Source organism: Periophthalmus magnuspinnatus, chromosome 20 (assembly GCF_009829125.3).
Source record: "Periophthalmus magnuspinnatus isolate fPerMag1 chromosome 20, fPerMag1.2.pri, whole genome shotgun sequence".
Taxonomy (NCBI): domain Eukaryota; kingdom Metazoa; phylum Chordata; class Actinopteri; order Gobiiformes; family Gobiidae; genus Periophthalmus; species Periophthalmus magnuspinnatus.
In genome coordinates, this window is record NC_047145.1 from 816,189 (window position 1) to 831,694 (window position 15,506).

General features: G+C 43.0%; 1 protein-coding gene and 1 long non-coding RNA gene across 2 annotated transcripts in view; one reads left to right on the forward strand and one right to left on the reverse strand.

Moving 5' to 3' along the window:
* Window positions 1-15,506, forward strand: part of ntng1a (netrin g1a) — a 154,199-nt gene that overhangs the window by 68,576 nt on the left and 70,117 nt on the right. The window lies entirely within an intron of this gene.
* Window positions 4,884-6,220, reverse strand: LOC129457228 (uncharacterized). The gene is made up of 3 exons (XR_008649147.1): window positions 6,190-6,220; window positions 4,963-4,981; window positions 4,884-4,925 (listed from the first exon to the last, which is right to left on the reverse strand). It is a non-coding gene; the product is annotated as an uncharacterized LOC129457228 (long non-coding RNA).

The following is a 15,506-nucleotide window of genomic DNA, read 5'->3' on the forward strand; positions in this document are numbered from 1 at the left end:
GTCTTAAATGTTCGTATTAACCCTCTACATGATCCTGGGGTTTTTATTTCTCTATTGTGTCTGTAAATCAAGATCTGAACATTAATAACAGACAAATCAGGTCCTTCTTTCCCCGAGGTCGCTCCTGTTAGCGTTAGCAACAGGTTTGATTGACAGCGTTGCTAAGCTGCTAAACGAGCGGTAAGAAGGGGGCGTTACTTTCACAGCCTGGCTCCTGATTGGCTCTTTGGTTGGTTCGACACTCTCAGGTTCAGTTCAGTCTGATACACACTCGTTAAATCTACGGCTTTAAACATTATTTACACTCACATTACGGCTTTTTTCATGAATCTGTAATGTGTCGATTTGCCCGGCGTCCCGTTAAACAAAGCTCCTCCTCCTCCTCGTCGGGCCCTGCAGCTCACGGCTCAGATAATGAACGCCCTAAAGACAGATTGGATTTTTGACTTTTGCAGTGATTTAAAATGACTTTGAGGAGAGAAAAACAGACCTGGAGGGAGCGTACGAGTGCAGTGTGTTTGACGGACAGCTGAGAGAGCGTCATGAGACTGTTTATTCTGTCGGACGAATGACCAGAGCCTCCCCGTGGACTCCTGCTGACCACAAACGCATAAATATTAATGAAACGCTGTAGACTGACCCGTTAGCTTTAGCTTCAGTTAGCTTCAGCTCTTAAATTAGACTCATGATTTTACCTGAATTTCATCAAAGCCCAGATCTGACTTGTTTCATAATATACAACATTTTAGGCTTTAGGTTTTTTTTAAATAATTGAACTGATCAGTGTAAAAAAATCTCATCAAGTAAATAAAAATGTTGAAGTTTGTGAAAATTATTTTATCTCCATTGAGATAAATGACCCCCACATGCAAGAATTTTACTTTTTTTTTTTTGCAATAAAACGTTTCTTAGGACCTCGGGGAAAGAAGGACTTGATTTGTCTGTTATTAATGTTCATATGTTGATTTACAGACACAATAGTGAAATTAAAAAAAAATAAATGAATAAACTGAAAAAGAGAAAAAAACTCAGAATAACTTAAAAAAAAAACCAAAAAATTAAATTAAATAAACTCAAAATAACAAAAGTAAATAAACTCAAAATAACAAAAGTAAATAAATGAACTCAAGATAACAAAAAATTAAAATAAACTCCAAATAACTAAAAAAAAAAACACCTCAAAATAACAAAAAAAATTAACTCAGAATAACATAAACAAAATATTATTATTATTATTATTATTATTATTATTATTAATAATAATAATAATAATAATAATAATAATAATAATAATAATAATAATAATAAGAAGAAGAAGAAGAAGAAGAAGAAGAAGAAGAAGAAGAAGAAGAAGAAGAAATAAAAATAAAAAAAATGTTAAAATAACAAAAAATGAACCCAGGATCATGTAGAGGGTTAATACAAACATTTTAGACCATAATGAGTCTGAAGCAGCAGATACAGAGACACAGTTTTTACACAGAAACTGAATTGGAGCCAGAGTCGATGGAGCAGGAAGTGCGCCATGATCACTTCCTGTTTGTAGCGCGGTGTTAGCAGGTTAGCTCTGTCCATTTATATAAACAGTCTGTGTGAATAATCGACACAAACCTGCAGGATGAGACTGAACTCAGACCAAACTCAAACTAGTTTTTGTTTCTTTCACTGTAGAAATTTAAAGTGAACAGTTCAGTCACAAAGAGACTCAGTGAAAACTCCTCCCTGGACTCGGACGCTGCTTCTCGTTCTCGAGGCGTAAGCTCTTAAGCCGAGAGGTAGAGTGGTGTGGGACTGTGGGCTTTGGCAGGGCACAGTTTGGCACAGTTTGGCACAGGTTGGCACAGTTTGGCACAGTACAGTCTGAGATCAGGCCTAGAGTACGTCCTCCATCAGCTCCTCTAAAGTGGGTCAGAGAAACACAAACACCAGCACTTTCTGTTCAGACGAGAAGAGACATGCCTCGTTAAATCAAACACTGTTTTTGTGCAGACAGGGGGCGCTGTGGCTGAGTGGGTGGAGACTGGTATCAGTATCAGTATCAGCGAGTACTCGGACCAAGTCACTGATTCGATACGACTCTGTATTTTGCATAATCAGACTCGGAGGTGTGAGCTGCTGCTGGTGGCGTCTGTGGCTAATGCTAACGCTAATGCTAACAGATAGGTTAAACGCAGACTGTGGAGGCTCTGCGGACATTTAAACACGCTAATGCTAATGCTATTGCTAATGCTAATGCTAACAGAAAAGTGTGTGTGAGCTCTGTGACTCTGCAGTGTTGGGCTTAGACTTTTTTTTCTGTAGTTTCACATGTGAGGTTTTATTCAGGCTGATGCAGGGCGGGGCACGAGAGGAGGCGGAGTCAATGTGATGTGTGTGTGTGAGTGTGTGTGTGTGTGTCTGTGTGTGTCGGGGTGTGTGTGTGTGTGTGTTTCAGCTCCACAGAAACAACAGAGTCTGCTCCATCTGCACAAACTATGGACTTTTTATTTATTTATTTTTTTTTTTTACATGATTTTAGTGTCATTTATGTGAGGTTGTTCGCCTCCTCCCTCTCCTCCTCCTCCCTCTCCTCCTCCTCCTCTTCCTCCTCCTCCTCCCTCTCTTCCTCCTCTTCCTCCTCTTCCTCCCCTCTGTCGTTGATCAATACAGTGTAATTAAAGCTGGAGAGGTTTCAGGCGACTTAAGGGTCTTGGTGTGTTTTGCTCTTTAGGGCTCGGTTCTCCCCCACTGTGAGCTACTCTGTCTCTCTCTCTCTCTCTCTCTCTCTCTCTGTCTCTCTGTCTCTCTCTTTTTGTCTCCTCTCTCTTTCTTTGCCTTCTCCTTTCACTCTCCCATTTCTTTTCTTTTTTCTCCCTCTTGCCCACCTCTTTGTCTCTCCCTCTGTCACCCCTCTCTCTTTCTCCGTCTCCTTCTTACCCAATTTCTCTCTCCCTCACCCCCTTGTCTCTCTGTGTCTCTCTCACCCTTGCCCTGCACTCCTCCCTTTCTTTCTTTCTTTCTTTCTTTCTTTCTCATATTCCCCCTTCCCTCTCTCACCCGTCTCTTTCTCTCTTTGTCACTCTCTCCTTTCCTCTCCCTCTGCCCAATTTCCCCTTCACTCTTCTTCTCTCTCCTCTTGCCACCCCGTCTCTTTCCCTCCTGTCTCTCCTCCCTTCTCCCCCATCTCTCTCCTTCTCTCATTCTCCTCTCTTCCCCTCTCTCTCCTCCTTATTTTCTCTCTTCTCTCCTCCTCTCTGTCCCTCTCTCTGTGGTGTTCTCTTTCTCTGCTGCAGATCACACTTGACTCCATCTTGGTCTGACCTGGTCTAAGGAGACGATGGTTTTGTCTGTGGAGATACAGAGATGTTTGTCCTATGGAGATGTTTGGACTGTGGAGATGTTTGTTCTGTGGAGATGTTTGTTCTGTGGAGATGTTTGTTCTGTGGAGATGTTTGTTCTGTGGAGATGGTCTCGTCTGTGTTGAGGTTTGGTTGGAGATGGTTGGTCTCTGGAGATGGTTTTGTTAGAGGAGATGGTTTGGTTTCAGATGTTTGGTTCGTGCACATATTTGGTCTGTACAGATACAATGATGTCCTCATGCGTCTCTCGTGTCCTCGTGCGTCTCTCGTGTCCTCGTGTGTCTCTCGTGTCCCTGTGCGCCTTTCGTGTCCCTGTGCGTCTCTCGTGTCCCTGTGCGTCTCTCGTGTCCCTGTGCGTCTCTCGTGTCCCTGTGCGTCTCTCGTGTCCTCGTGCGTCTCTCGTGTCCTCGTGCGTCTCTCATGTCCTCGTGCGTCTCTCGTGTCCCCGTGCGTCTCTCGTGTCCCTGTGCGTCTCTCGTGTCCTCGTGCGTCTCTCATGTCCTCGTCTGTGGACATGGGGATGTCTTACTCAGCAGCAGATGATGTTTGTACAACTGAACGTTTGAGTTTCTTTTGTCGAAGTTTTGACACAAATAAAAAATCATAAATAAATAAAAACATGAATCAAAATTAAACTGAGCAGATTTTGAGTTAAATCCACGAGTCTCTGATGGAGACGATTGTGTCTCATAAACGTCACAACATAAATATTACACAAAAAGAATCAATAAAATAAATAAAATACAGTAAATGGAACAAAACAAAAACAACATAAAAAATCTGCCCCCCGTCTGAGAAAGAAACTGGGTCTAACTCTCTCCCTCTATCTCTCTTTCTCTCTGTCTGTATCTCTCTCCTCCCTCTCTCTCTCCTCTCTCTCTCTTTTCTCCCCCTCTCTCTGTATCTCTCTGTCTCTTTCTCCTCACTCTCTCTCTTTTCTTTCTCTCTCCCCTCTTTCTGTATCTCTCTACCTTTCTCTCTCTCTCTGTATGTCTCTCCTCCCTCCCTTCCTCTCCTCTCCCTCTCCGTCTCTCTCTCCCTTCCTTTCTCTCCTCTCCTCCCTCTCTCTCTCTTAGTTTCTCTGTATCCCTCTCCCTTTCTCTCCTCCCTCTCTCTCTCTGTCTCTCTCTCCCTTCCTCTCCTCCCTCTCTCCTCTCTCTTTCTCTCTCTCTCCCTTCCTCTCCTCTCTCTCCTCTCTCTTTCTCTCCTCCCTCTCTCTCCTCTCTCTTTCTCTCTTTCTCTGTCGACTTCACTGACGACAAAATGAATAAATAAAAAACTGTAACTGGAACAAAACAAAATCATTTTAAACGTCTGAGTCTGAACAAAAAGTTTAAAATGAAACAGATTCATTAAAATCATAATAATTAACCTGACACCAGCTCAGAGTGTCCCCCACCTGTCCCCCTCACCTGTCCCTCACACCTGTCCTCTTCACCTGTCCCCCACCTGTCCCCCTCACCTGTCCCTCACACCTGTCCTCCTCACCTGTCCTCTTCACCTGTCCCCCACCTGTCCTCTTCACCTGTCCCCCTCACCTGTCCTCTTCACCTGTCCTCTCACCTGTCCTCTCACCTGTCCTCTCACCTGTCCTCTTCACCTGTCCTCTTCACCTGTCCCTCACCTGTCCTCTCACCTGTCCTCTTCACCTGTCCCCCTCACCTGTCCTCTTCACATGTCCTCTTCACCTGTCCCCCACCTGTCCTCTTCACCTGTCCTCTTCACCTGTCCTCTTCACATGTCCTCTTCACCTGTCCCCCACCTGTCCTCTTCACCTGTCCTCTTCACCTGTCCTCTTCACATGTCCTCTTCACCTGTCCCCCACCTGTCCTCCTCACCTGTCCTCTTCACCTGTCCTCTTCACCTGTCCCCCCCGTCCTCTTCACCTGTCCTCTTCACCTGTCCCCCCCGTCCTCTTCACCTGTCCTCTTCACCTGTCCTCTTCACCTGTCCTCTTCACATGTCCTCTTCACCTGTCCCCCACCTGTCCTCTTCACCTGTCCTCTTCACATGTCCTCTTCACATGTCCTCTTCACCTGTCCCCCACCTGTCCTCTTCACCTGTCCCTCTCACCAGTCCTCTTCACCTGTCCTCCTCACCTGTCCTCTTCACATGTCCTCTTCACCTGTCCCCCACCTGTCCTCTTCACCTGTCCCCCTCACCAGTCCTCTTCACCTGTCCTCTTCACCTGTCCTCTTCACATGTCCTCTTCACCTGTCCCCCACCTGTCCTCTTCACCTGTCCTCTTCACATGTCCTCTTCACCTGTCCCCCACCTGTCCTCTTCACCTGTCCTCTTCACCTGTCCTCTTCACATGTCCTCTTCACCTGTACCCCACCTGTCCTCTTCACATGTCCTCTTCACCTGTCCCACACCTGTCCTCTTCACCTGTCCTCTTCACCTGTCCCCCTCACCAGTCCTCTTCACCTGTCCTCTTCACCTGTCCTCCTCACCTGTCCTCTTCACATGTCCTCTTCACCTGTCCTCTCACCTGTCCTCTTCACCTGTCCTCTTCACATGTCCTCTTCACCTGTACCCCACCTGTCCTCTTCACATGTCCTCTTCACCTGTCCCACACCTGTCCTCTTCACCTGTCCTCTTCACCTGTCCCCCTCACCAGTCCTCTTCACCTGTCCTCTTCACCTGTCCTCTTCACCTGTCCTCTTCACATGTCCTCTTCACCTGTCCCCCACCTGTCCTCTTCACCTGTCCTCTTCACCTGTCCTCTTCACCTGTCCCCCACCTGTCCTCTTCACCTGTACCCCACCTGTCCTCTTCACCTGTCCCTCACCTGTCCTCTTCACCTGTCCTCTCACCTGTTCCCCCTGTCCTCTTCACCTGTCCTCTTCACCTGTCCTCTTCACCTGTCCTCTCACCTGTCCTCTTCACCTGTCCTCTTCACATGTCCTCTCACCTGTCCCTCACCTGTCCTCTCATCTGTCCCCTTCACCTGTCCTCTCACCTGTCCTCTCACCTGTCCTCTTCACCTGTCCTCCTCACCTGTCCTCTTCACCTGTCCCTCCAGCTCAGTTTAACATTAACTATGACACTAAATCTAAGTGTCCAATATGTCCGCCGTCCTCGTCCTCGCTCTGTCACAAAGCTCCGCTGTGAGACGTGCTAATACACTGCGGTGACTGATCCACTTCCTGGTTCAGAGGTCACAGGGTGCGTCCTGATTGGCTCGTCCTCGTGTGTTTCTCCTACAGTTGTTTCACAGATCAGCAGTTTGGAGACTGATGGTTTTATTGGATCTGCCCCGAGGAAGAAACAAACAACAAGTCAATCCTGTTTTCTCCTCTCCTGTCTCCCTCTCTCTCTCTCTCTCCCTCTCTCTCTCTCTCTTCCCTCTCCTCTCTCACTCCTGTCTCTCCTCCTTCTCTCTCTTTTCCCTTCCTCCTCGTCTCCTCCTGCTTCTCTCTCTCCTCTCCTCTCTCCTCCTTCTCTCCTGTCGTTCGCCCTGCTGGCCTCTCTCCTCCCTCTCTCCTCCCTCTCTCCTCCCTCTCTCCTTCTCTCCCTCTCTCCTGCTCCACTCGGGTCGTGTTCTGTCTTTCTCTCGACAGATAATCCATTTGTGCTAATTCCATGTTTCTTTCTGCCGACTTCCCTCTTGAATAAGTCATTCTATTTGTCACAGCAACAACCTCAGACCTGCCCCGGTTTAGTCCTGGTTTAGTCCTGGTTTAGTCCTGGTTTAGTCCTGGTTTAGTCCTGTCTTAGTCCTGTCTTAGTCCTGGTTTAGTCCCGGTTTAGTCCCGGTTTAGTCCTGGTTTAGTCCTGGTTTAGTCCTGGTTTAGTCCTTTTTTTAGTCCTGGTTTAGTCCTGGTTTAGTCCTGGTTTAGTCCTGGTTTAGTCCTTTTTTAGTCCTGGTTTAGTCCTGGTTTAGTCCTGGTTTAGTCCTGGTTTAGTCCTATCTTGGTCCTGGTTTAGTCCTGTTTCAGTCTTGGTTTAGTCCTGGTTTAGTCCTGGTTTAGTCCTGGTTTAGTTCTGGTTTAGACCTGGTTTAGTCCTGTTTCAGACCTGGACTGAGCGACACAGACACAGAGAGAAAATGTTATTTCAAAATAATAAATAATCCAAACGAGTTTCTGTGTCACTTTTAAATCTCGTGTCTGTAAAACCATAAAACTCGTCTGTGGGTTTGACTCAGACTCAAGTCGCTCAAATAAAAGTCATTTCATGTAAACGCGGCTCATTCCTCCCTGTGTTTTCCCACCGGGGCTTTTATTTTGGCGGTCTCCATCTGACGGACTGTGGGACGATCAGAACGGGAGACTGCACGAGTCCATCTGTGGACGTCTGCACCGCACGTCTGAGCTCCGCCTCCGGACGCCACCGCCACTGATGATGAGAGACGGCGAGATTTAAACCAGACGTGTTCAAACTGTTCAGATGTTTCTCGTGTTCTGGTCGTTTCTTCTCATATTTGGACTGATTCACGTTTGAGTTGAATCTTTAATCCACTATTTTCAAGACGCCATTTTGTCGATTTACCCTCGTTTAAAATACAGATTTATGAGACAAACAGACCTGGAGTTGTGTTTTGTTTCATTCACATGTTTGAGTCACTTTATTATTAATCTGTAACATCTACAAAGCTCAAAATGCTCTGTTCCACCTTGTGATGTCATCAAGTGGTAGTTTTCATGTTAACTCCTCCCACTTTTACTTTTAGTTCAGTCGAGATAAGAGACAACTCCAGGACTGAAATGATCCAAATGATTCTATAAATGAAGGTGTGTGGAGTTTAAAAACACAGTGGAGCACTTCCTGTATCACCACATGATGACATCACAAGGTGGAACAGAGTGTTTTCAGTCTAAATCTGCAGGTTTATGTGTTAAAAATGTGAGAATGAAACAAAAAAAACACAACTCCAGGTCTGTGTGTGACGAGGAAACAACATTAGAAAAGTAATTAATTAATTTTCTTAATTTTTATTATTTCATTTTTCATTTTTTTGGGTCTGTTTTTCTCTTCAGTTTCATCTCTGCATCACTTTTTTCTCCTGCTCTTATTATTTTAATATTACTGATTTAACTTGTATCATTTTTACTTGAAAAGAGCTTAATATTTCAGTGAGTAAACAGTATTTTGGCCTTTGGGGGACCCGTACATTTCAAAATGGTGTTTCACAATATTACAGTTTATAACCTGATCTTACATAATCTGAATCTGTTCATCATTTCCAATAAAGAAGTGAACGAAGTGAGAGCGACGTCAAATGAACAAATGAAGCTCATCGAGGCGAGCGGCTTTATTTTTTACATTATTCTCTCTGTTTTTGCTGTAAAACCCCTCACCACACACTTTATACACTTTTCTCACACAGGCGTTAACATTTTCTCACATTTCTCTCTCGTTTAAACTCTCTCAAAGTTCAAACCTTCGTAGGCGTCTTTGTCGGTGCAGAACGTTTCATCGACATTGTGGGTTTTGTCGGTGGAGAAAACAAATCGCAAACGTACAGCACTTCAGAGTCACACTGAGATCCAACGTTTATGTAAATTTGTCTGAACACATTCTGTACTGGACAGGAGACACGGCACGGAGGAGACTGATGGACAATGGTCTACAGTCCAACAGCCAATCAGGACGCACGACACAATGGTCTACAGTCCAACAGCCAATCAGGACGCACGACACAATGGTCTACAGTCCAACAGCCAATCAGGACGAAGAACACGGTGCACGCTGATACACTGTGTAGAAATGCACTGGAAAAATCTTCGAAACAATGAAACCGCGATAAAGCTGCAACTATCATAGCAACTAAAGAGCCAATCAGGAGCGAGGCTGTTGAAGGTAACGCCCCTTCCCGCCCACATCTCTGGTTTAACAGGGAACGGACGCTTAGCAACGCTGTCAATCAAACCTGTTGCTAACGCTAACAGGAGCGACCTCGGGGAAAGAAGGACCTGATTTGTCTGTTATTAATGTTCATATCTTGATTTACAGACACAATAGTGAAATAAAAACCCCAGGATCATGTAGAGGGTTAATACGAACATTTAAGACCAGAATGAGTCTGAAGTTCAGGGATGAGCTGTGTGTGTTTATATAAACAGTTGTGTGGATGTGTGTGTTTATATAAACAGTTGTGTGGATGTGTGTGTTTATATAAACAGTTGTGTGGATGTGTGTGTTTATATAAACAGTTGTGTGGATGTGTGCGTTTATATAAACAGTTGTGTGGATGTGTGTGTTTATATAAACAGTTGTGTGGATGTGTGTGTTTATATAAACAGTTGTGTGGATGTGTGTGTTTATATAAACAGTTGTGTGGATGTGTGCGTTTATATAAACAGTTGTGTGGATGTGTGCGTTTATATAAACAGTTGTGTTGATGTGTGCGTTTATATAAACAGTTGTGTGGATGTGTGTGTTTATATAAACAGTTGTGTGGATGTGTGTGTTTATATAAACAGTTGTGTGGATGTGTGTGTTTATATAAACAGTTGTGTGGATGTGTGTGTTTATATAAACAGTTGTGTGGATGTGTGCGTTTATATAAACAGTTGTGTGGATGTGTGCGTTTATATAAACAGTTGTGTTGATGTGTGCGTTTATATAAACAGTTGTGTGGATGTGTGTGTTTATATAAACAGTTGTGTGGATGTGTGTGTTTATATAAACAGTTGTGTGGATGTGTGTGTTTATATAAACAGTTGTGTGGATGTGTGTGTTTATATAAACAGTTGTGTGGATGTGTGCGTTTATATAAACAGTTGTGTGGATGTGTGTGTTTATATAAACAGTTGTGTGGATGTGTGTGTTTATATAAACAGTTGTGTGGATGTGTGTGTTTATATAAACAGTTGTGTGGATGTGTGCGTTTATATAAACAGTTGTGTGGATGTGTGCGTTTATATAAACAGTTGTGTTGATGTGTGCGTTTATATAAACAGTTGTGTGGATGTGTGTGTTTATATAAACAGTTGTGTGGATGTGTGTGTTTATATAAACAGTTGTGTGGATGTGTGTGTTTATATAAACAGTTGTGTGGATGTGTGTGTTTATATAAACAGTTGTGTGGATGTGTGCGTTTATATAAACAGTTGTGTGGATGTGTGCGTTTATATAAACAGTTGTGTTGATGTGTGCGTTTATATAAACAGTTGTGTGGATGTGTGTGTTTATATAAACAGTTGTGTGGATGTGTGTGTTTATATAAACAGTTGTGTGGATGTGTGTGTTTATATAAACAGTTGTGTGGATGTGTGTGTTTATATAAACAGTTGTGTGGATGTGTGTGTTTATATAAACAGTTGTGTTGATGTGTGTGTTTATATAAACAGTTGTGTGGATGTGTGTGTTTATATAAACAGTTGTGTGGATGTGTGTGTTTATATAAACAGTTGTGTGGATGTGTGTGTTTATATAAACAGTTGTGTGGATGTGTGCGTTTATATAAACAGTTGTGTGGATGTGTGCGTTTATATAAACAGTTGTGTGGATGTGTGCGTTTATATAAACAGTTGTGTGGATGTGTGCGTTTATATAAACAGTTGTGTGGATGTGTGCGTTTATATAAACAGTTGTGTGGATGTGTGCGTTTATATAAACAGTTGTGTGGATGTGTGCGTTTATATAAACAGTTGTGTGGATGTGTGCGTTTATATAAACAGTTGTGTGGATGTGTGCGTTTATATAAACAGTTGTGTGGATGTGTGTGTTTATATAAACAGTTGTGTGGATGTGTGTGTTTATATAAACAGTTGTGTGGATGTGTGCGTTTATATAAACAGTTGTGTGGATGTGTGCGTTTATATAAACAGTTGTGTGGATGTGTGCGTTTATATAAACAGTTGTGTGGATGTGTGCGTTTATATAAACAGTTGTGTGGATGTGTGCGTTTATATAAACAGTTGTGTGGATGTGTGCGTTTATATAAACAGTTGTGTGGATGTGTGTGTTTATATAAACAGTTGTGTGGATGTGTGTGTTTATATAAACAGTTGTGTGGATGTGTGTGTTTATATAAACAGTTGTGTGGATGTATGTGTTTATATAAACAGTTGTGTGGATGTATGTGTTTATATAAACAGTTGTGTTGATGTGTGTGTTTATATAAACAGTTGTGTTGATGTGTGTGTTTATATAAACAGTTGTGTTGATGTGTGTGTTTATATAAACAGTTGTGTGGATGTGTGTGTTTATATAAACAGTTGTGTGGATGTGTGCGTTTATATAAACAGTTGTGTGGATGTGTGCGTTTATATAAACAGTTGTGTGGATGTGTGCGTTTATATAAACAGTTGTGTGGATGTGTGTGTTTATATAAACAGTTGTGTTGATGTGTGTGTTTATATAAACAGTTGTGTTGATGTGTGTGTTTATATAAACAGTTGTGTGGATGTGTGTGTTTATATAAACAGTTGTGTGGATGTGTGTGTTTTCTTGAGGTAAAGTACAAAATAAATCCACCCTTAGACAAATACATTTTATAATTCAAACTTTCAGACTTTCCCGTGTCGTTCCAGCCTTCGTTCCTGTGTAAATGCTCGCCGTCCTCGCCGTCCTCGCCGTCCTCGCCCCTCGCGCCCGTAGCCTGAGGTGCGTCGGTTCAGAGCCGGGCGCACAGCGGCTCTTCCTCTATCCTCGTCTTCTTCACTTCAAAGTTGCCGTGAGAGGAGTCGGCTCCGTCGTGAATCCTCGGGGAGCTCTGAATGCTGAATGCTTTATGAAGCCATGACTTCCAGGTTAAAGCCCAAATATCATCCCTCTTTTTATTGAAGTTTTCCCCAGATTTACTTTGAAGTTTGTGCAGCTTTGGCTCCAAATAAGTCCACGATGAAACCGGAGCGTTGAACAGAGCCGCGCTTCACCTCAGTGACACGGGGCTGACAGGACGAGGCTTTTCAGATGTGAACGTTCATCAGACGCACCGGGACAGGTCCACGTGAACACGATGAACGCTCGTGGTATTTAATTAACACGATGAACGGGTGGGACCTGAACCACTGCTTTAGAACCACCAGGTCAAAGGTCAGGTGAAAGTGTTAAAGTTTGCAGTGGTGTAGTGTTGATTTGATCTGGGGCGTGTACTTTTTCAGTCGGTGCTGCTCAGAACAGTCACTTCACTCAAATTAAAGTTTTACACAGTGGAATTTAGGATTTTAGTCTCAAACTGAACAGAATTAAAAAGAAAAATTTAAAACGTCGTGTGTGTCGTGTCTTTACTCCAGGATTCAGAAGGAAGTAAAGGAAGTACAGTCGTCCCTCACTGTATCACGGTTCACCTTTCGCCGTCTCGCTGTTTCGCAATTTTGTATGTTTTATTTATGAACGTGCGTTGTGTCGTGCGTCCTGATTGGCTGTTGGACTGTAGACCATTGTGTCGTGCGTCCTGATTGGCTGTTGGACTGTAGACCATTGTGTCGTGCGTCCTGATTGGCTGTTGGACTGTAGACCATTTTGTCGTGCGTCCTGATTGGCTGTTGGACTGTAGACCATTGTGTCGTGCGTCCTGATTGGCTGTTGGACTGTAGACCATTGTGTCGTGCGTCCTGATTGGCTGTTGGACTGTAGACCATTGTGTCGTGCGTCCTGATTGGCTGTTGGACTGTAGACCATTGTGTCGTGCGTCCTGATTGGCTGTTGGACTGTAGACCATTGTGTCGTGCGTCCTGATTGGCTGTTGGACTGTAGACCATTGTCCATCAGTCTCCTCCGTGCCGTGTCTCCTGTCCAGTACAGAATGTGTTCAGACAAATTTACATAAACGTTGGATCTCAGTGTGACTCTGAAGTGCTGTACGTTTGCAATTTGTTTTCTCCCCGACAAAACCCACAATGTCGATGAAACGTTCTGCACCGACAAAGACGCCTACGAAGGTTTGAACTTTGAGAGAGTTTAAACGAGAGAGAAATGTGAGAAAATGTTAACGCCTGTGTGAGAAAAGTGTATAAAGTGTGTGGTGAGGGGTTTTACAGACAAAAACAGAGAGAATAATGTAAAAATAAAGACGATACTTCATGGATTTCATCTATTGCAGGTTATTTTTAGAACGTGACCCCGAGATAAAACATTTTACTGTAGTTTCCTGTAACTAAACTCATGTTCAAAGTTTTCTTCCATCTCTGAGTTTAAGTTTGGATCTTTTTTTGAATCTCTGTTGATGTTGATGTTTAGATCATAGTCTGTGTAAAGACATGACTTAGTGAGTTTGACGTCATCTCAGCTTCAGCTCCAAATGAACGAGTGTCATAGCAACCAAAGAGCCAATCAGGAGCGAGGATGTTCAAGGTAATGCCAGTAATGTTTGTTGGCAACTATCACAATTATGTAAAATGTTCCATAAAGATAATCGCCTTTATATCACCAGAATACACAGAAAAAGTGACTTATCCATAACGTTTTCCACTGAAGTACAATTATGTAAAAGTTGTTTAAACATGGAACTTATTCATATGGGAGTGGGCCCTTAGCAACGCTGTCAATCAAACCTGTTGCTAACGCTAACAGGAGCAACCAATTAGCAGAAAATAAACTTAAAATAACACACAAAAAAATAAAACAAAACTGAAAATAACAAAAAAATTAAGAAAATAATTTAAAAAACTCAAAATAACAAAAAATAAAAATAACGAAAAAAAATTAAAATAACTTAAAAAAAACAATCAAACTCAAAATAAAAAAATTTAACTCAAAATAACAAAAAAAAAAAAGAATCATGTAGAGGGTTAATACGAACATTTAAGACCAAAATGACGAGTCGATGGAACAGGAAGTGCGCACATGATCACTTCCTGTTTGGAACGCGGCAGGTTAGCTATGTTCATTTATGTAACACTCTGTGGTTAAACCTGGTTTAGTTCAGGGTCCACCGTTCCCTCGTCTCCATGGAGATGTTTTTGCTTTTCCTGGAATGTTCCGCATCTGTCTCTTCACTATTTCTGCGTTGTATTTATTGAGTTTTATGTTATTGTTGAAAAAGCGAGCGAGGTCTAGGTCTGTAATGAGGCCTTGTCTCCTTGACGACAGATACGTGTAGTAATGCCATACCGAGGATTATTCCAGGCAAAGCTGTAACCTCTCCCAGGAGATGAGCAGGTGGTTTTAGTTCCCGCCAGAGAAGTTACACAGTGCAACTTTAAAATAAGACACAGCAGCGGCAGAACCTCAAGGTCAGATGTCAAAGGTCACAGTGAGACGGTTTGTTTGGACAGATTTGAATTTGTGAATCTGTGGACGTAACAAAAGAAAATACGAAAAAGAAACAACAAAATGGCGTCTGATTCCCGCCGCCGCCCTCGACTCGTGGATATTATGTGGAGTTCGCCTGGAGCTAAAGTTTGAGACGAATGTGGAGCGTGATCCAGAGCCCCACCTGTTCTACAGCTCCAGCACCTCCACCTGCGTCCCACTGAGCACCACCGCTCCTCATTTCACACAGCATCCTTTATGTCGACCCAGACGCCAAAGGAACGGAGCGAAGAACGAGAGCAAAAACGAGAGAAAAGAGAGAAAAGAGAATGATTTAAAGCTGCGATATGACACAGAACTGACTCTTGTAGCTTTAATCCGTGTTTTAATGTTGTTTCCTCCACAAAAACAGACCTGGAGTTGTGTTTTTTAACTCTTTATTATTAGTCTGTTACATCTCCAAAGATCAAAACGCTCTGTTCCACCTTGTGATGTCATCAAGTGGGAGTTTTCAACCATTTTAACTCCTCCTTTTACCTTTAGTTCAGTCGAGATAAGAGACAACTCCAGGACTGAAATGATCCAAATGATTCTATAAATGAAGGTGTGTGGAGTTTAAAAACACAGCGGAGCACTTCCTGTATCGCCACATGATGACATCACAAGGTGGAACAGAATACACTTATGGTACATGTGTAGATAAAAATACTCGCTATCCCAGTCACATGTCAGCATCTTTATTTCATCATTTAACTGTGCAAAAAAAAAAAACTGCCATAAACGACACCGATACCGATAGTAATATTGGCGCCAATCCATGATCATGTATCGGCTCCAAAATATCGGTTTAGTCGATATCCTGGTTGATAGATAAAGTGATGTAACACGCCGTTATCACAGAAAATCTTTAGTATCAGAATCGATATCGAACTGAAACACCTGGATCCTGTTTTCCTAATAATGCTGCTCCGTTCACACTGCCCCGTTCACACTGTCTCGTTCACACTGTCTCGTTCACAC